The 21,333-nt window shown below is 43.9% G+C and overlaps 1 protein-coding gene across 2 annotated transcripts in view; it reads right to left on the reverse strand.

Annotated features, from left to right (window-relative positions):
* The window catches only part of WDR72 (WD repeat domain 72), a 243,332-nt gene extending 233,194 nt beyond the window's left edge, over window positions 1-10,138 (reverse strand). For both annotated transcript variants that reach the window (XR_011380912.1, XM_008268981.4), the window contains exon 1: window positions 10,045-10,138. The gene's annotated coding sequence lies outside the window, so the exon portion shown is untranslated. The remainder of the gene's footprint in view (window positions 1-10,044) is intronic.
* Window positions 10,139-21,333: the final 11,195 nt, after the last annotated feature.

Genomic DNA, 21,333 nt, shown 5'->3' on the forward strand with positions numbered 1-21,333 from the left:
CCTCTAGGAATTTACAACCTATAAATCCTAAGAATGTAAAGGACCTAAAAATTCAGGCTGACCAAAGTATGCTCAAGGTACAACAGCACAGAGAGCTTCCCGGACACAGCTGTCAGTGGCTCCTCCCTCACCCTATGCCTTTCCAAGTGGCAGTCATCTCCTTGCTCCACTCCGACATCGACTTCCCTTCTTCAACACCTCCACTGCTGACAGGGGAAGTCAGGTCACTGCTTTGATGACAACCCACCTTTCGTCTCAGAATAAGCAGATGGCAGGCATACCCAGAGGTAGGATTAGGGACCTACGTGGACAGTCTGTTTGGAGACCTTCATGCTCATGATTCTAGTATCTTCTGCCTGCCCACCAATCAGGAACACCTGCCGAGGAAGCTTCTAACCCCATCTCTTACATTCCAGATTCCTAGCAGAAGCTAGGTGAAAACAGATTCGTCTCAAGGTTTATGATGAACGCAGAATTCCATGGTGGTTTGGAGAGAGTGGCAGAGGAAGCAGAGAATTTCAGGTCGTAATTCCAAGGAACTTCAGCATTGGCGGGATATTCCATTTTTAATAAAGATTTTTCTGGAATCTCCAGCCTATTGAAGCACTGGCGCAGGAAACAGGAAGTGAGCTATTCGTGGATTTTCTCTCATGGGTCAAGACAATCCCCATTCCTTTTCTATATTCCCTACTTCATCTATTTATTATTCAGAAATTTTCTCAGCCCTGGCTCCTCTAACTTTCCAAAATTCCAGAAGATACACCTCATTTTTCTGCCTTACTTGTCCTATCCTCTTTTTCTAAGTCTTTTTTTAAACAGAGATTTATTTGGAATACAGAATAACAAAGAGAGGGAGAGACAGAATTAAAGAGACCTTCCATTTGCTGGTTCACTCCCCAAATGGCCGCAACAGCTAGAGCTGGGCTGGGCTGAAGCCAGGAGCTTTCTCCAGATCTCCTACATGGCTGCAAGGGCCCAAGCATTTGTGTCATCTGCTGCTGCTTTCCCAGGCACATCAGCAGTGAGCTGGATTGAAACTGGAGCAGCCATGACACAAACCATTGCTCCAATATGGGATACCGACATTGCAGGTGGTGGCTTAATCCTCTGTGCCACAATGCCAGCCTCATTTTTCCCAGACTTAAGGCACAAACTCCACAAGTGCTTACTAATTGCCCACCATGCTGTAGACACCATACTGGGAGGTTGGCCATCTATTTTCTTATTTTGTCTAAACATCTCCACTAATATTATCAGGAAAAGAAAGCTTGGTAAATCTAAATTCCCAGGCCAGGACTACATCCTTAGATGTGTCTGACCTCAAGGCTTATCCTGCTTTTCCAAAGGCTCGAAAGTCAGAGTCCATAATGATGAGATCATCGCATGTGTGCAGATCTGGACAGCCAGCCAGCACACTGATTCTTTAAAGACAATGAAACACAACAAACACAATTTAGGTTCAACCGCAAGGGAGATGAAGTTGCCAAATGGTAATCCTTAGTCTGAGGGTGAATCTGTAAGGACATTCTTCTATACTTAATCTACAAAACCTACTCATTACATGTGTGGAAACACATGCACAGGCAAGAGTGTTGGCAAACTATGAGGAGTTAATACAAAAACAGTAAAAAGCCCATTGTAATAGTGGCGTCATGGAACAGGAGTCATAATACAAGGTGAGACTTAGACACTCGGGCAAGTGCAATGCAGAGTCTGTCCTAAAAGGTAGCTGAGGGAAATGGGAAAGGCTTGCTAGGACCAACAGGCCAACAAAAACCAAGGCAATATGTGGCACTCCCATCTGTTACAAGAATTATGTACTTGAGAGGGAGGTAAAGGAGGAGGAGAGGGAGATGAGGAGAAAGAGAGAGATCTCGTATCTCGGCTGATGTACTCCCCAAATGCCTGCAATAGCTGAAGCTGGGCCAAGCCAAAGTCAAAAAGAGCCAGGAACCCAATCTAGATCTCCCACATGGGTGGAAACAGTCCAGACATTGCAGTCATCACCTTCTACCACGCAGGGTGCACATTAGCAGGAAGCTAGAACTGGGAACAGAGCTGAAACCTGAACTCAGGCACTCTGATGCAGGACGTGGGCATCCCAAGCGGTGGTGTAACTGCCTGACCAAATGCCTGCTTTTTCACATATCCTGATCTCTGCAAGGCGCAGGCAAGGGGAACCCATCTTAACTCTGCTCTGCTGGGTTTCTACTGACCAAAGAAGTCACTGTCCAGTGATATCAAGACATTCTGCCCCCAGGGCACAAATGAATGCCCAACTCCTATAGTTCATGGAAGTATGAGAACCTAAGAGGCATGGGATCGATCCAACCCGTTTTAACTAGCAAGAAACTCCCTAGTAATACCTTGTTTGTATTTCTTGGAGGAGGGACACGAGAAACACTTATTTCATTCCACACAATAATTCACCACAATCAGAGACAGCACAGCAAGGGCAACACCATCTCCCAGCTGCTGATTACATCAAAGGCTTGCAGCACAAATTCAATTTTATGATGTTAATCTCAGCCTGCCACTCAGAAATTTTCTCCGAGGGATATGATTTTTCTCTGGATTTCATTTTAAGAATGATTTTCTTCGTCCACAATCAATAAAGATATGTTTTCATCAAAAGACTCTATCTTGGCAGAACTCAATTGGCTATTTCAATCCCTTTTGGTGACACAATATTAATTAAAATAGTTTATGTTGCACCTCAACTGGAAAAGAGGCACTGAAAATAGCAGCTCCTCAGAACACATGTTCTATACACATCAACACAGAGGGCAGAAAATAATTTTCTCCTTCTCCAGGCGACTTACATTAGCTATTCAAGAGAGTAGCTCTAACTTGTTTATCTCTGTGATCTCACTGAAAAAAGGACACCCTTCCTGCTGGTAGTTTTTGCTCATAGAAATCAACATGCACATCAAGAGGGTGCTTCAAAAGCTCACTTTCCAGTGCCCAAGAAGAGGAAAAATAATGACCTGTATACCTGTATGTCGCTGTGTCTCTAAACTTAAAGAATAAAAAGAACAATGCTATGAAAAGTTCTTTTATTCTTCCATTCTAAATAATGATTGCAATCAAACATATTGCAGTGCTCAAAAGCGGATCAGTGGAATTTGTACAGAGTTCCTCGCGTTGAACATAAAGAAAATTATGGGCCAACGCCGCGGCTCACTAGGCTAATCCTCTGCCTAGCGGTGCCGGCACACCGGGTTCTAGTGCCGGTCAGGGCGCCGGATTCTGTCCCGGTTGCCCCTCTTCCAGGCCAGCTCTCTGCTGTGGCCCGGGAGTGCAGTGGAGGATGGCCCAAGTGCTTGGGCCCTGCACCCCATGGGAGACCAGGAGAAGCACCTGGCTCCTGCCATCGGATCAGCGCAGTGCGCCGGCCGCAGCGCGCCAGCCACGGTGGCCATTGGAGGGTGAACCAACGGCAAAAAGGAAGACCTTTCTCTCTCTCTCTCTCACTGTCCACTCTGCCTGTCAAAAAATAAATAAAATAAAATAAAATAAGAAAATTATAAAGTATATTACAGAAAAGGGATTCTGTTTCAACAGTGATTTGGAAAGTGGTTGTTGATTCACTTCAAAAATATTTGCATGATTCCCTCCTGTGCACCTGACTCTGTTCTCCACCTGAGAGAAAGATGAAGCCTCAGCTCCTGCTCTGTGATGCCCACAATGCATGGAACTTCCCTTATTACAAAGTGAGAGGGGCTGAGGCCTGGTTCCCAACAAGGACCCTGGAAACCAGCACAGTGCAGGATTCACTTAACTTTGCCTGGAGAGGGGATTAAGGAGAGCTACTTACAGCAGAGTTCTCCTACTGAAATATGCAGCTGGTGATTTACAAACAGTAAATACAAAAGGTAGCTTAGTCTCTGCCCAGGTCTCTATAAACCTTCTCAGCTCACCTTCCTAGAGTTGAAATTATCCACCCATTGTATCTCTCACCTTAAGAGGGTAACATAGAAGGTAGGTAGGTAGTTAACGTGGGTAGGTAACATAGAAGGTAAACAGATTGACACCCTAGAGCCCCTAATAATTTTACAGAACTTTCAGCAGGGTTTATTTAACCGTCCATCTCTTCAAAGAAGGACTTTACTGTATAAAGGTTCCAAAGACGTTCTTTTAGATTAACCTGGATTTATATGTGAAACAGAAAAAAAGTTATCAAATTAAGGAACAGAAAAAAAAATCTAGCTCAGTCTCTAGTTCATAGGTTAAAAAAAAAAAAACTAGAAAGGTAAGCTGAGTTGGTTGAAATCAAGGAGTGGGCTAGATTGTAGATTTGTCTAGACACTTGAGCAGTAATGATGAGGTGCAAAGAGATTACTGTTCTGCAGAGATTCTTAGTCAATGCATTCACCAAAGATGGAAGCAAGCTTGGGAGCCTCAGCGCCATCTCACCTGCGAGGGCTACTACAATGCAGATTCTGGGCGTCACACTGGACGTCATGTTGAAGAACGTGAATTTAAACTAGCTCTCCAGAGACATTCTTTACACATGAGGCTGAGGAACATGAATCAACCAGCTTCCCTCCTGCACAGCACAGTGAATGAAATAATCAATTTAATTGACAAAACGTAGAAAAACGCACTGAAGGAATGCCCAGAATAAACAATTCCCTCAAACGAGTTCTGACTAAGGCCAAGTCTTCATGGCCTAGTGAGAACGCCTATATCTGGCCTAATCTGAGTGTACTACAAACCAATAGGCCTGGCTTGGCCCCTAATCCAGTATTTTTCTTTGCAATGCCCAAAACCTAAAGTAATTAAATGTTTTGCTGCTGCTCACCAGCGACATGCAGAATCTTTCCATGCTTTGTGGGGCATTGCAACAAAATTGCCTAAGATCTTTGAAATCCATGCGGAAGAGAGGGTCTAAAGGGGGAGGACACTGGTATTCATTTGTGCAACAAACTGGTACGATATTTACAAAAGGGATAATTTTGCCTGTACCAAGTTATAATATTATGGTAAATTCTTTCAAATTAAAAAGAAATGTAAAAGCCTATAATACCAGAAGCATCAAGAGAATAAAATTCTGTAACAGATTCCCCCCCAAAGTAATGGGCTCACACTTAAATGCTCCAAGATCACAAATTAACTTCAATATACTTTGCAAATCATTTTTTCCGCCTTTGACTCATTTCAATAGCTAAGACTGAAGCAATGACTGGAGCAGGACCCATGGCCTAAAATGGGTGGAGAAACTATCTTGCAGATGTAGGAATGTGGGCCTCTTCCAACAAGAGCATTCCAAGTGGGCTGAGCTCCTTTCAGAAGAGCCTAGCTCCAAGGCATAAGCTAACTCTACAGTCCTAGTTGAAAAGAAGCTTGTAGTGGTTGGGAGAGAATGGTGGTAAGTGTATACAGATAAAAGCTCAAGTTTCATTCTTTTAAGATTTATTGATTTGAAAGGCATAGACAGAGGCAGAGAGAGAGAGACAGAGACAGAGAGATGTTCCATCACTGGTTCACTCCCCAAATGGCTGCAATGGCCCTGGTAAAACCCAGGAGCCAGGAACTCCATTCCCATCTCCCATGTGGGGTACAGGGTGCCAAGTATTTGGAACATCATCATCTGCTTCCCCAGGGGCATTAGCAGGGAGCTAGATCAGAAGTGGAGCACTCAGGACTGGAACTGGTACTCATATGGGATGCTGATGTCACAGGCAGTGGCTAAACCCACTCTGCCATAACGCTGGCCCTGCTCATGTTTCATTCTAAGCAATGAAAACAGTTAAAACACTTCTTGATCTGCTTTTTCTAATGGGCATAGAAATCACAAATGCCATCTATACTCCAGGCTGGATTAGAGTGGCAGCTCTGTCTCTAACCAGAAAGAATGCAGGGCACCACACTGGTTGAGCACCTACTGTGCATCAAGCAGACTAACCTTTTCTACACAACTAAGTCCTCCAACAATGTTGCAAGACAGACATCCTGACAGCATGGACATGAAGAAACTATTAGCAACCAACAATGTAAAAGAATACTAAGATCCCATTTTACCTGTGAGGAAACTACATCTCCAAGGTAGGTTATCAAGGTCCTGTAGCCAGGAAAGGATGGGACAGCTCAGAGACAGCTTGCCAAGGTTTTTATTTGTCATGTTCTCTATGCTGGTATATCTTCACACAAACTTTTGCCTTAACCCGGGATGCTTTCAGTGTTTCTACCTGATGAACACTACACAACTGGAATCTTCAAGATTGGAACTAAATTTTAACTCCTTTGATCCTTTTATAGTTCATATTTAGGACTGCTCAAATATAATCCTTCACTTTTCTTTCATATTTATTTTCACTTTATTGGAAAGGCAGAGAAGGAAGGGAGGGACAGAAAGAGAAAGAGAGGAATAATAGAGAGCTCTTCCATCTGGGGATTCACTATCCAAATGCCCACATTTAGCCAACATCCTGAAACCCAATCTGGGTGCCCCCCATGGATGACAGGGACCAAGTATTTGAGCCATCACCTGCTGCCTCCCAGGGTGCACACTAGCAGGAAGCTGAATTGGAAGTTGAGGAAGCAGGACTAGCAACAGGTGCTGTGATACCGGATGCTGGGGTCTTAGCCACTGAGTCAAACACCTGCCTCACTCTACTACCTCAATCAGAGCACCTACCACTCTAATTGCTCCTCACTGTGCCAGGAATGCTTAGGTGGCAGACACACATGTTCTTTTCCTTCTTCCAATCAGCTGGCAGAGACTTTTTCATATGAGGGTTTTTAAAAAGCTCATGAAAAATACTTACTATGAAAAGCCTAGGTGTCAAGAACTTTTGCATTGAAATAAATGTCTTTTTTAAAGATGTTTATTTATTTGAGCGGTAGAGTTACCGCGAGAGAAAGAGACAGAAAGGTTTCCATCTGCTGGTTCACTCGCCAAATGGCCAGAGCTGGGCCGATCCGAAGCCAGGAGCTTCTCCAGGGTTTCCCACACGGGCGCAGGGGCCCAAGGACTTGGGCCACCTTCTACTGGTTTCCCAAGCCATAGCAGAGAGAGCTGGATCAGAAGTGGAACAGCTGAGACTTGACCTGACACCCATGCGGGATGCCGACACTGCAGGCAATGGCTTTACCTGCTATACCACAGCCCCAGCCCCAGAAATAAACATCTTTAATTCCACTTTTCCCATGAACTTTTTGAAGTACTGTCTTATAACAAGAGATCAAAAAAGACTTGATGAGAGTCAAAGAATTAATGTATTCACTATGAAGGAAAACGACACAGCTGCTTCCTCAGAAAATTAAGTTTATAAATGTTTCTCTTCACCATCTAACTGTGATGTCTACACAAAGTACAAAAGGAAGATGGGGTAAATCAACCTTGGCTACAGATATACATTCTAGTTTCTATTTAAACAGCCTACAACCATATCAGCTCCTAACTCAAAGACCATAATGTCAATGAATCCTACAATTAATTTGCTCAGTGGGTCATAATTCCCTCATCCCAAGTGTTTTTTAAAACATTTGTGTGTAGGTTCTTGTAACTATCTGAGTTAAGTCCATCTTGTTAATAGAAAAAGAGGAAGATGTTGACAACTACTGCTATTGTGGGACTTTTTATTAAGTTAGACACCATGAGGCTGGCACTAGGAACCTCACTTGATCTGATCTTCATCACGTCCCTGGGCATCAGGATCATCTATGTGATGAACACAAGGAAAAGGAAGCTTGGAAAATGTCAATCACCTGCCTGAGGTTGGCACCGGAAAGCAGAGTCCAACCCGGCAGTGTCCACAACTCACCATTTCAACCACTGCTCCACACTGCTCGGGTGGGCAGGTGGTGTCCAGCAGCGTGGGAACTGTCTACAAGAGGAAGCAAACTCTAGAATCAACATTTCTCTGGAGCAATGACACCAAGCTCTAAAAATGAGGATTTGTGTATGGTTTTTTATTTTATTTTTTTTTTTGTAAGGAATTTGGAGAGTTTCCTTGATTTTGAAGATAAAAATGGCATTCATCAGTAAGGGGGTTGTGGGACTCAAGTTAATTAGAAGACTTATCAGGACTTCAAAGCTGATCTAGGTCTTGAACTCAGGACACAGGGAAGTAGTTTCAGTCCAGGTCCCCACCGTATCTCCCTGCCTTCAGTTCAGCCAAGAGAACTGCATCTGAAAATTGTAAGCAACTAGGAAGAAAAATAAACATCTTTACCAAGTAGAGCTCCAGAGAGATGCCCTTTAATGATGCAAGGACAGAATTATTAACTAGAGATGCTTTGTATCATAAGCACCATTATTAAACAGCATTATTACTAATGTGGTAATTATATAACAGAATGTGAATTGTCAAGCCAGAAAGAGATCTGAATATGCAGCAACCTTGACATGTTGAAATATTCCTCAGACCATTATTTCCTGGGTTCTGTGAAGCCTTTTCATAAATAAAATGCACTCTTCTGTTCCAGCAGGCTGTTTAAGCTAGTTTTGGATTTCTACTCCTTTGATAAGAAGCTTAATATGACATTTTCTTAATAAATTTTAATTATAATAAATTTATAAATAATTTATAATTATAAATGAATTATAATTTTAAAACATCTTTCCCAACAGAGGTAGAAACATTGGAACTTAAAAGACAGTCTCAGGGGCCAGTCTTGGGGCCCAGTGGGTTATGCCGCTGCCTGAGACATGTCATCCCAAAAGAGCACCAGTTGGAGTCCCAGCTGCTCCGCTTCTTAGCCAGTTCCCTGTTAATGCACCTGGGAAAGCAGAAGATGGCTCCCAGTACTTCGGCCCCTGCACGCACGTGGGAGATGGGGTTAGTGTTCCAGGCTCCTGGCTTCAGCCTAGCCCAGCCCAGCCCAGTCCAGCAGTTTGGGGCATTTGGGGAGTAAAGTAGCAGATGAAAAATCTCTCTAGTTCTCTCTCTCTCTTTAAATATAAATATCAATGTACGTATTTGTGCATAAATACACATATAAAGTCTGCCTTTCAAATAAATAAAATCTTTTTAAAAAAGACAGTAGCAATCTTTATGGCTTTAAGAAATAATTGCTTTGCTAGCACTGCTTCAAGGACAGTTTCCCTTCCTCCTTCAGCATTCTTTACAGAAAACATCATTGGCACATTTCAACACTGAAGGAACTAAGAGGCGGCTAAGGAACAAGCACTGTTTACCCAAAGGCCACAAGACAGAAGGAACCTCAAGTGCTTACTTTCTTCCCTCCTGGTCCTAAGAAGCGGAATTAAGCAGGGGAGAGGGCAACCGGCCCCAGTGTGCCTGGGCTGGAGTGGAGGGGGTGAAGGAATGAAAGAGGTGGGGGGACCACAGGATTCTAAACACTTTCTTTGGGTAGAAGTATTCACACAGGGGACCCAGTCTGCCCTAGCTGACCTTGAACTGAAGAAGCAAGGGGAAAGAGCAAGTCAAAGTTCAGCTGTGGAACAAACCAGAGTGGACTGTTGGGAAATATGAACTAAAAAATAAATAAATAAGCCATAATGAATGAGAATGCCCACAGCACTGGCCACAGCTGCAGGAGCGCCCGAGGCCAAGTCTCCCGCCCCACAGCCTCAAGCTGTCACACCTGCGCCCGAGCCCGCGCACGTCCGCAGTGGACCCTGCTGCTTAACTCGGTCTAAAAGGTTAATTCAACAGCCTCAGGTTCCAGGCAGGTACACCTGCCGAGTCCTAGGAACGTGTCCCGAGTGAAAGGCAGGGCCTTCCCCTGCCCACCCACCAGCCCTGTCCCAGTGCCACAGACAGGAAGACTTCGACACCCCCAGAGCCACACACACACCCGCACCACCAAGGAGCAGTGGGACAGGGGCGCGGCGCGGCAAAGGACTCGAGAGAAACTGGCCACCTTCAGGAACTCGGAGCAGGAGGTAGAGGTTAGAGCGACCGCTGCGCGCGCCCACCTCCCTCCCCCGCCCCCTCAGAACCCGCACGCCTGCCCCGCCAGCGACCCCTCCCGCGCGGGGCTCGGAGGCGAGAAGCCGCCAAACAGCCCCGCGCCGCCCTGGCCGGGACTAGGGGGCTGCGGGAGCCAAGTTCCCGGGGCCGCTCGCCTTACCGGAGCCGCGGAGCTCGAGAGCAGAGGGGACCTGCAGCCGGGCGGCGGGCGGCGGAGCAGCAGGTGGCCTCTTAAGCTCTGCCCCGCCCCACTCCGCCCCGCCTCGCGGGACCCCGCCCGGCCCGCGCCGGCCCCCGCCGACCCCAGGCACGCCGCTCGCGGCCAGCTACTCTCCCCCCACCTCCTTCCCTCCCTAGCTCGTGGCCGCCGCTAGCACCGGCCGCCAGCAGCCTGCGAGGGCCCAGTCCTCTCAGAGCCGCAGAGAGAACCAAGGGGCGTGAGCTCTTAATCCCGGGCACTGGCGAGCCCTGGGAGACCGGGGCTCCTTGAAAAGGGGGTTGGGAGGAAGTTCTCCTCACGACTGCCCCCTGCATCGAGACCCCAAGTATTAAGAGTGGATACGATTCCACAGAAAGCCAGCACGCTGACCCGCCGTGGGTGGACCAGGTACCATGACTTGGAAAACCGGGAGAGACTGCTTGCTTGACTAGGTTGCACAGTGACTTTACTGTCCTAACCTGTGGGCGCCCAGGTGGTGGTTCCTAAGACTGCTGGAAGCTGGTCGGAGAGACTGTAGCTCCTCCTACGCTAATGACTGGCGTCCCAGATACCAAGGACACTGAGCCAGGCCCAAGTCCGATGAGGCGGCTTAGCTGTCCTTTGAGGTCAAAGGTCACCTTTCTGACTGGAACAGCCACTCAGCGTCTGCATGATCGGAGCCTGTTCTCAGGCTGGGTCCCTCTGGAACCTCAGTTCCCCCATTCAGGTGCTTGGCTTCCTCTTCACAGCATGTGAGACGGCTTGCCTTTAAGCTCTGTAAAAGCAGAGACGCTAAGGGCAGAGTGAGGAAATGCATGCAGCGGTCAACGGATCCGGTTTCTCCAGCCGGAGGCACCCAAGGAGCTGCCCTCGCCCATCCTTACCTTCCAAGGCTGTAGGATTTTAGGTTAAAGTAGACACCCCCATTCATGCCCTCATTCCCCCATGCGACCTCTTGAGCAGAGCCTTCAGCAGTCTTGTTAGAGCCACAGGTGTGGGAAGAGGTGTAGACAAGGCTGCTCTTGTTTGAGCTCTACCATAACTAGCATACAGCTCTTAACAGACCAAAACCCCTCAGAGACTCAGACCACTGCCGGGCTTAGGGCACGCAGAAATGGAACAGAGTGGGGTGGGGGACTCTGAGGTCAAAGAAAATTTGTGAGAATGGACTATTACCTTATTTTTATAACAATACGGTTGACATTGTTGAACCCTATCTGAGGCCGGTGACCTTGGAAAACAGCAAGAGTTAAAGAAACCCTCTCACCCTTTTGTGTTCGAGAAAGACCCTACTGCAAGGAACCACCTGGCTTATTTAAGACTTCCTGCCACCACTCTTGTTTGTCTATGACAAGGCAGGTCATAGATGCTCCAAATTCCCTTTCAGTGCATCATAAGCGATGGCTGAACTGCTTGAACCCCTTGAGCACTCTGGACCAAACACCTGCTTCCTTGACTTGACCAAACTTGAGTTAGACTGCTGTCCTCCTCCAGGCCCTTAACTAGCCTTGGGCTGAGCCTTCCTTTAAGCCTTCCATAACAGCCCCTCCTCAGAGTAGACCGACCTCACGATAAAGCTTTCTCCTACTGATTGGCCACCCTAGCTCATCCAACTTCTCCATGCTTGTACTGTTCCACTTTGTTTATTTCTCCCCAAAAAAGACCTTTCCTGCATAATCTTTGGGAGGCCTGCAGATCTCAGTATCGAAACATAATGGTCTCTCATTTTGCCATAACCCTTTAGAATAAAGCCTCTTCTCTCCTGATTCTCTTATTTGACATTATAAAATGAATTCTTAAATATTGTTTATGAAGGAAAATGATCCCAAACAAGAATTCCTAGAATGTACTGAAGTCATAATGTGGATCTGTCACAAAGTCTTGTCTGTAAAATGGAGACGTTGGGTTAAATAGAGCAAGCTTCCTTTGCATTCCAGAATTAAGAATTCAGAAACAGAATCACCAGATCTGGGTTTGGTCAGTAGGTTGCAGCTGACAGAATGACTTACCTACCTCATTGTTAAAACATCCTGCTCATGCATTGCTGTTTCTATTAACAGACTCAGAACAGTTACCATTCCTGGTTTATGAGGTGAAAAAGAGGCCCTAAGGGCTCATTTCTGTAAGCTCCTTATTCACACTGTGAATAAGGGTGTTTGATCAGGCACTGACCTGTATACATTTTTCTGGTCCTGTTACAGCAGGTCCTGGTTGCAATAATCATGTCCTACTCCCCCCTCTCTCCCCCACCCCCACTTTCTGATTCATCTGTTATTCGATATTATAACTGAAAAAGTCCTGTAATTCTAAAGTACAAACTATATCATGTGCATTATGATTTCTTACCTGTACAGATGAAAATTCATAATTTCCCTAGATTCTTTAAGAAGAGCTCACTTGGCTGCATTTTTGGCATAAACTTATTTACTAATAGTTAACTACATTAAAATAAATATAAAAAAGAAAAAGACCTTTAAAAAAAAGGGGGCCGGTACTGTGGCATAATGGGTAAAGCCGCCTCCTGCATTGCCAGCATCCCATATGGGCACTGGTTCGAGACCCGGCTGCTCCACTTCCGATCCAGCTCTCTGCTAGTGCCTGGGAAAGCAGTAGAAGATGGTGCAAGCCCTTGGGTCCCTGCACCCATGTGTGAGACCCGGAAGAAGCTCCTGGCTCCTGGCTTTGGGATTGGTGCAGCTCTGGCCGATGCTGCCATCTGGGGAGTGAACCATTGGATGGAGGACCTCTCTGTCTCTCTGCCTCTCCTCTCTCTGTGTAACTCTGACATCCAAGTAGATAAATAAATCTTTAAAATATATATATATCCTAGACCATACCATACCAATCTAAAATGACTATTGTTATCTACACATTTCATAATGTATTTCTTTCTTAAGACTGTTTAAAATAATTTTACATCTTCATAAAAATATATGTAGTTTATATCCTTTCCCTATAATGTTATAAGAATTTTATTGCTATGTTGTCTTCAAAACCATATTTTTTAATAAGCTCATTTTTTAAAAGGTGTATTTTATTTATTTGAAGGACAGAGTTTAGAGAGAGACCGAGACGTGTAGAGAGAGGTGTTCAATCTGTTGGTTCACTCCCCAGATGGCCACAACTGAGCCTATCTGAAGCCAGGAGCCAGCAGCTTCTTCCAGGTCTCCCATGTGGATGCAGGGGCCCAAGGACTGGGGCCATTCTCCACTGCTTTCCCAGGCACATTAACAGAGAGCTGGATCAGAAGTGGAGCAGCTGGGACTCAAAGTGGTGCCCATATGGGGTGTTGGTGCTGCAGGACTCTGACACACCACAGCGCCAGCCCCTATAACCATCATTTTTAATAGCTTCATAATAGACTACCAAGTATAGTTTTCATAATTTACTTGGTACTTTTTCCTGATTTTTAACTAAGACATACTGTGTTGAATATTTTATTAAGATAGATTTCCAAAAGTATAGTTGCCAAGTCAAAATTTATCCCTACTTTTAATGTCTATCAGTGCAAACTTCCATTTTGATTTCCAAGAATTAGAGTAATTGCTTCTTCTAGTGTATGAAAGCAAGTTTGTACATTTTTATACTAGTGATAGCCATAATTCCAGTGTCTGCTATTTGATGTACTAGGTTGATTGCTAACTCCATGAGAGCAAGTACTGTGTCTCTTTGCTCATTATCCCATTTTCTTTCTCAGTAATTATTTTTTAAATAGTGGACAAAATACTGGCTGAAGGTTCCCTAAGTGCAATTGCCACCTATGCCTCCTTATTTCTTCTTGGTCTTAATTTTTGGACTGAGAAGAGGCTTTAAAAGCTCATCTAGAGTTGCCATTCAGGAAGAAGTAAAATGATTATTTTTAAAATTATATTTATTTACTTGAAAGGCAGAAATAGCCAGAAACAGACAAGCACGTTCCCATCTACTGTTTCACTTCCCAAATGACTTCAGCAACTAAGGCTGAGCAAAGACTGGAATCAGAAGCCAGAACCTAATCCAGATCTGCCATGTGGGAACTTCTAGAGTCTGCATTAGCAGGAACTTGGGGTCAGGAGCCAGGGATGTGGATGTCCTCATCACAGGGCCAAATATTTGCCCCAAAAGCAGCTTAAATAAAACAGAGGTACTAAAGTGACATTTCTGAAAGGGCATTTCTGCCCCAAAAGCAGCTTAAATAAAACAGAGGTACTAAAGTGACATTTCTGAAAGGACATTTCTTTTAATAACAGAATATTAATAATACAGAGGGGAACACAGTCTCACATATCGGTACCAATGATACCAAAAGATCAGTGTTTTTGGAAAGCCTTGTATATATTTTGCCTTCTTTTCAATATATGAATTTTCTTACTGTTGAGACAGAGGTAGGAACAGAGTCAACACAACACTATCAAAATCAGCCTGAGTAATGAACCTGTAAGGATACCCTCTTGAGGGAATCCCAGTGCCCCAGAGTGTGTGCACACGAGACCCACTGCCTTGGGCGGGAGTAGTGTGTATGTGCCAAGGATGGGGGGGGATAAAGAAAGCTTGCCTGCCTCTCTCTGGAGACCTCTTGAGGGGATGTGTGGTTAACTGCAGGGCAGGATGGAAGGGTGGACTGAAAGGGAAACAAGAATCCTTTAACTTACTAGTTCCTCAAATCCTCATTTCTCCCATGGAAGCGCAAATCAGAGCATATGCATTCCAACAGGGGGAGCACACTGGCAGCTGAGAGCCAGACTGGGCACTTGGAGGTATTTTGGCTGGGCTGCTGGTGGTGTTACTGTTGTTTTTCAACTGCATTTGAATGTCCAAGACCTCACCATTTCCCGTAGTTTGCACCTATTTGTACTACCTGGCCCATGAATGCATTTAAGTTTGTGTCTCTTGATGGTGATTATACTCTCAGAAGAAGGCCTTGATAGTGATTAACTAGACGATGTCTGACTTTGCAACCTGTTAATCTCTGTATTATAGGATTCAGGTTTGAACATAGGGACAAGTATTTCCTTTACAGTTAAAATATGTTTCTTTGCTTATAAGATGCTCTCCATTGTGAGTCTCTATTTTTTAAGCCCTGGAAGATTTTTGCTTGCTATAATTAACTTCCCTGTAGGGTATTATGCTAATTTGAATTCAAATCAGAGTAACTGTTCTTGCATATTAGCATACAAAAATGACTAGACACAATGCCTAGGGAAATTAGTGTGGCCAATTTGGGAAATAACAAAAAATAACTTGTGGTGGTTTAATACATGTTTAAAAATTTTTTTATATACCCCCTTTTGGTGGAACCTGAAATTCACTTCCCTTCAGTGTAAGCTGTAGACAGTAGCTTCTTTGGACAAATAGAATGTGGTAGAAATGATGGGACGTAACCGTTAACTGTTAACCACAAAATGACACTGGCACTTTCATCTTGTTCTTGCTCTTGTCTCACTGGGTCTGTGGAAAGCTCCGAGGCATGCTGTGAAGGAATGCAGGAGGCTCCATGTTAGGCAGAAGCTCCTTTGCAATAGCTGTCTAGGAACCGAGGTCTCTGTGTGAGGTGTCCTCTTGCCAGCAGATCCTCTCACAGCAGTTGGGCTGTCAGTCTCTGCTGGTGTTGAGATGGCAACCTCTGAGAAAGCCTGCACCAGAAGCACATCTCTCAGCCACTCCTGAACCCCTGAGCCTTGGATGTTGTGCTGTCATCAATGTGTGTTGTTCTTAAGCCACTAGGTTCTGGGGTAACTTTTAGTCAAGAACCCTCCCCAGTGTTGATGTCCCAACAGTGACAATAGTGACGGTATCTGGCATTTTCAGTTTTCCACATTGTAATGTCTTGTGTAGCTACCAAAAACCTTTTTGTAATCGAAACTCTGTAGGTACTGGTCATTCTTGTCGACTCTCCAGTGTTTGCCCCAGTTTCTTATGTTCAGGAAAACCTCCACACCCCGTTATGGGGTAGAGCTCCTTTAACTTTGGACAAGCTGTAAAACGGCACCGGTGCTTACTATTCAGTATGCACTGTGCATGGGACATGAACACATGGTCTAGGATCTGCCCACTAGACTCTGGCCTCAGGCAAAATGCCTTCTTGTGAGGGAAGTGGCTTACATTTCTAAGGACTGCACCCCAGGACCACTAGCAGAGCATCAGAGAAACAGACTCTGCGGCCGGCACCTAGAAGGTGGCAGTGATGTCTCCATGGCACCAGTTCTGCGTTATCAATGATTTTGGACTTCATCATGGCTGCCTAACTTCTAAACGTAGTTTTCCAGTTCCTTAGAGAAATCTAATGTCCTCTTATAAAATCTTTTAGGTTAACAAGTGTTGCTTTCTCTTGCACACATCTAAAAACCCTGACTGATAGAGGCAGACAGTATCTGCAGTTCGTAGATGAACAAATTGAGGACCAGAGGTGCTAAATGAAAAGTAATCACATACAAATAGCAACTGATAGAATGGGAATATTTTAAATAGTACAGATCCAGCTAGGGAAACAAACTGACATTTAAATTTAGAATTTAAGATACAATGGGCTTAGATACTTAAAATAACTTGTAATAATTGTTTTTTTTAAAAAAAGCCAGACAATGGTCTGGTTCTCTGTCCTGATTCATGTATTAAATGACAACATATGCCACTGAACTTATTGCTGTAGAAATGGGTGGTGCTCTTCCAAGCTTTCTTGGTTTTACACAGATACTATTTTCTGTAGGTGCTTCTGTGTCCATCCTTGCCACCCACCCATTTTAATCTTGCTTCAAAACCCCGATTTAGTGATGACTTTTTTGTTCAGGCTCTTCTGAAACCTCAGGAAAAATAATCATTCTCACTCACCCCTAATGTTCTCCTAGAGCTCCGTTTCCATCCACAGTAAAATTATTATGAAGCTTGTTTACCTGTCTGCCCATCCCAGCTCATTCCAACAAAATGAGCAGAAAGACTCCAGACTCTGCCTCATTGATGAGGGCATACAGGACAAAGTCTGCATACTCAACAGGGACCTTAGGTCTCTAATGCCATCAGCTATAAGGATGCTGACAACAAGGCATTCAGGCACTGGAGACATTTTCTCCAAAGAAATTTAAATGACTGTAGCATGGGGTAGGGGACATGACATTTGCAACTCCCTCGTGTAAATATGTGAGTGTTCCTCTGATTATGAAGGTCTGTGCTTGCTAAATTCTGCCTTACAGATAGCCCACTTAGTTTTTGATACCTTAACATTTTGATAAAAAATCAAGAATTACCAGAATTATGAATAATTCTAACATGAAAGGGTTTAAAACATAGCCTTTAGAAAAGAGAAAAGGAAGGAAAAATAGATAACTCAGGGAGCAGAAAATGTCAAGTAAGAAAGTAGGGGCAGGTGTTGTGGCACAGGAGGTTAAGCTGCTGCTAGGGATACCCACTTCTCATGATGGAGTGCTTGGGCTGAGTCTTACCTCTGCTTCTGATCCAGCTTCCTGTTAGGGATCCTGGGAGGTAGCGTATTACAGCCAAGTACTTGGGTTCCTGACACCCACATGGGGACCCACATGGAGTACCTGACCCCTGGCTTTGGTTTGTCCTGGCCCCAGTTATTGGCAAGTTAACCAATAGAGGAAATATTTCTTTCTCTTTCTCTCTCTTCCTCTCTCTCCTTGTCACTCTACCTCTTAAATAAATAAGTGAATAAGTAAAATTTTTTAAAAGAAAGTAACATTCTCTGGAGGAGGAGAAGTTGAATCCTTAAAATCAGACTTATTTTAAAATTGAAACAACTGAAAAAAATGAACTTAAGGGAATTCTTCAGGAAAGTAAATTCAGAAAAGAGACAAAAAGATTGACAATAAGAGAGGTTAAGAAAATTGGAAGATCAGCCCAGCTCCCTGCTAATGAGTCTCGGAAAGCACTGGAAGATGGCCCAAGAAGCTGGACCTCTGCCACCCTTGTGGAAGACCAGGAAGGAGCTCCTTGCTCCTGGCTTTATTTAGCCTGAAGCAGACCTGGCTGTTGTGTCCATCCAGCGGATGGAAAATCTCTCAGAATCACCCTCCCTCCCTCCCTCCCTCCCTCCCTCCCACTCTTGCTGTTGTTCTGCTTTTCAAATAGACAAAGACATTTTTTAAAAATAAACCTAGAACCAGTGATGGATAAAATGACTTGAGCACTTATTGTTGGCATTTCATGTGTACGCTTTTACTAGTTACTCTCCCCTAACTCATAACTATGAACTATGGAAGCAATGATTGATAACTGATAATAGCAAAAACTTGAAGAGACTCAAAAAATTGTCCTTTTGAATGGTCATCAGGGAGGGAATGGCAGGATTTAAAATGTTTATGCTATTCAGCTATGACCGTGACTGAGAATTAAAGAATTTTAAGCCTTGTTAAGTCCAAAACCATATTTTATCTAAGTGAAAAGGGGCCTTAAGAAGTTAAGGCCTGGGGGCCAGTGCTGTGGCACAGTGAGTTAAGGCCCTGGCCTGAAGCGCCCATGTGGGCCCCGGTTCTAGTCCCAGCTGCCCCTCTTCTGATCCAGCTCTCTGCTGTGGCCTGGGAAAGCAGTAGAAGATGGCCCAAGTCCTTGGGCCCCTGCACCCATGTGGGAGACCTGGAAGAAGTTCCCGGCTCTTGGCTTCGGATCAGCGTAGCTCCGACTTTTGTGGCCAGTTGGGGAATGAACCATCAGATGGAAGACCTCTATCTCTCTCTACCTCTCCTCTCTCTGTGTAACTCTGACTTTCAAATAAATCTTTAAAAAATAAAAAAAGAGAGTTGGCAATGTTCCTTAGGAAAAAAAAAAGAAGTTAAGGCTGTATTCAAGGTTGTGCATTTCATTATAACAAAGGTGGGTCCAAATATGAACCTCCCTGGCCCCTGCCTTCCCTGTCTTCTCCCATGGTTTATCTCAGTGAAAACTCAGATCACGCTAGTAAGTTTTCATTCATTACTCAAATCCAGGACTTAACATTTGTGTAAACACAGATTTGGAAAAAAACATTTGCATCAGAAAGTGAAAATTTTTTGGACACTAACCAATATTTTTGTGTGTGTATGTATGTGTGTGTTATTTTCTGAAATGGCAGTAGGATTGAAAATCCTTGGACTGACTTTTAAAGAAGTTATAAGCTTCTGTAACTTAGGAGTGAAAAAAAAATGGTGGCAGATTCTTGATTATAACTGTGCCATTGAGCAGCCCTATAATATAATATTTTAGGTGAAAAGTAACATTTAGACAGGCTATTTTTCTAGCACCCGATTTCAAGGTCAAATACGTTTCTTCTTCATGTTTTGTAAGTGCCTATGTTGAAAACAAAATGAGAAAAGACAACTCAATGTTTTCTGAAATGATCAAATTCTGGGACTTAAAAAAGTGAATATTGAACAATTTGAAGCTGTGACTACAACAGTGACAAAATCTCATTATTTTCCATTCTCTAAATGCTTCGTGCAAGAGGGGACTAATTGCCTGAGACAGTGTTATCAAATGAATGACCCAGATACAGTCTCAATCTTGTAGTCTCCTTGTGGGTTCTTCCCAGCTGTCTATATAAATGACTGTGACACTCTGTACTTAATCATCGGCAAATGGAAGCTTTCAGAAGAAAAACTGTCCTTTAGATTTTAGCACACCCTGACACGAAGGGGAGTTAATTCTCAGAACTTAATTATATTAATAGCCCAGAGAGGGTCAAGGAGCAAAGTGGTCTGTGGTTTCTATCCTAGCACTGTATTTGTTATCCCGAGTAAATCAATTCAAGAACTAGGACTGAACTCCAATAGATAACATTAACAATGGCTTCCATTTGGATTGTGCTTCTCCAACAGACTTTCACGCATTATTTTACCTGATTTAATGAAAGAGAAAATGCACAAATAACAGGGCAAAATATGCTGTAGAAGTTGCAGGTGTTTAATTTTGCATAGCTTTCAGTCATTTTTGACCATGACATCCTTTTGTGAGGTTAAACCTGAATTGTCATTGCAATAAGTTGTTTCATTTGTGTTGGTCACTTTAAATGAATCCAGCCCATTCGATGCATAATACACGCTTCCTCCAGCCTCTCACATCGGAAGTACTCAGATCACTTTCCATCACCGCACCGCACTGATCCGAAGCCAGGAGCCAGGTGTTTATCCCGGTCTCCCATGGGGTGCAGGGCCCAGGAACTTGGGCCATCCTCCACTGCACTCCCGGGCCACAGCAGAGAGCTGGCCTGGAAGAAGGGCAGCCGGGACAGAATCCGGTGCCCTGACCGGCACTAGAACCCGGTGTGCTGGTGCCGCAAGGCGGAGGATTAGCCTACTGAGCCACGGCGCCGGCCTACGCTCTGATCTTTCCCCATGCTACACCCACTCTATCCTTTGTTTGCCTCTAAATTTCTACTGCCATTAGTTCCTTCCCCGTTTTCTCCATAGCTCCCATATTTTCCTTTATGGCACATAAAACATTGTGTTTACATATTTATTTACTTGTTTTGCTTGTTGGTAGTAGTGGCCAAATCAATTTCTTTGAGTGCTATACGATTAGTGATTACTACAAAGTGGTAGGTGCTTAATAAAATTTGCAAATAGCAAAAGGAATAACCAAATTTATATTACTAGTTAACCACTTATAAATAAAGTTATATTCTAACTTGTCTTGCAAAATAAATTCCAAATGAATTAATTATTAAGAAGTTAAAAAAGTACTATAACATTCTGCATATTAAATATTAGTAAATATTTTAAAACCTTGGTGTGATGAGGAGATTTTATTTGTACATATTTCTTCTTCTTTCACCTCCTCTACTTTTTCATTCCCCCCTTCCTTCTCCTACTCCTCCTCTTTATTTTTCTTGTTATCATACACATTTGTTATCTTTAAAAATGTAAAAGCATACAAGAAAATGAGAGTGCCTTTACATTCCATCTATCTACTTATCTACTTCCCCACCTCACACAAACCACGATAATCTTTTTGTTTCCTGTTTACGTGTGTGGCCAGAAACTGGAATGAACTATGACAAAACTTATAAATTTTACCATTTGTAATTCAAAATAATGTACACATCAAATCCATTGTGAATGAAGTTACTGACAAACTTGGAAAAATACATTCAAGACACGTGGAAACCATTATGTTCTGTGGTGGATCCAGGATGGCAGCAGATTCTTTGACACTCTTCACTGAGAGGTGGAGATTGTTTCTCTCTCCTGACTCTCAGCCAGCTCCGTGACCGCTTCACTAATAGAAGGCGGCAGAAGGGAAACTGTCCCTGTTTGTGTGTTGGCTTTTAGAGGGACTGGTGGC

The sequence above is a fragment of the Oryctolagus cuniculus genome, chromosome 12, assembly GCF_964237555.1.
Source record: "Oryctolagus cuniculus chromosome 12, mOryCun1.1, whole genome shotgun sequence".
NCBI classification, from domain to species: domain Eukaryota; kingdom Metazoa; phylum Chordata; class Mammalia; order Lagomorpha; family Leporidae; genus Oryctolagus; species Oryctolagus cuniculus.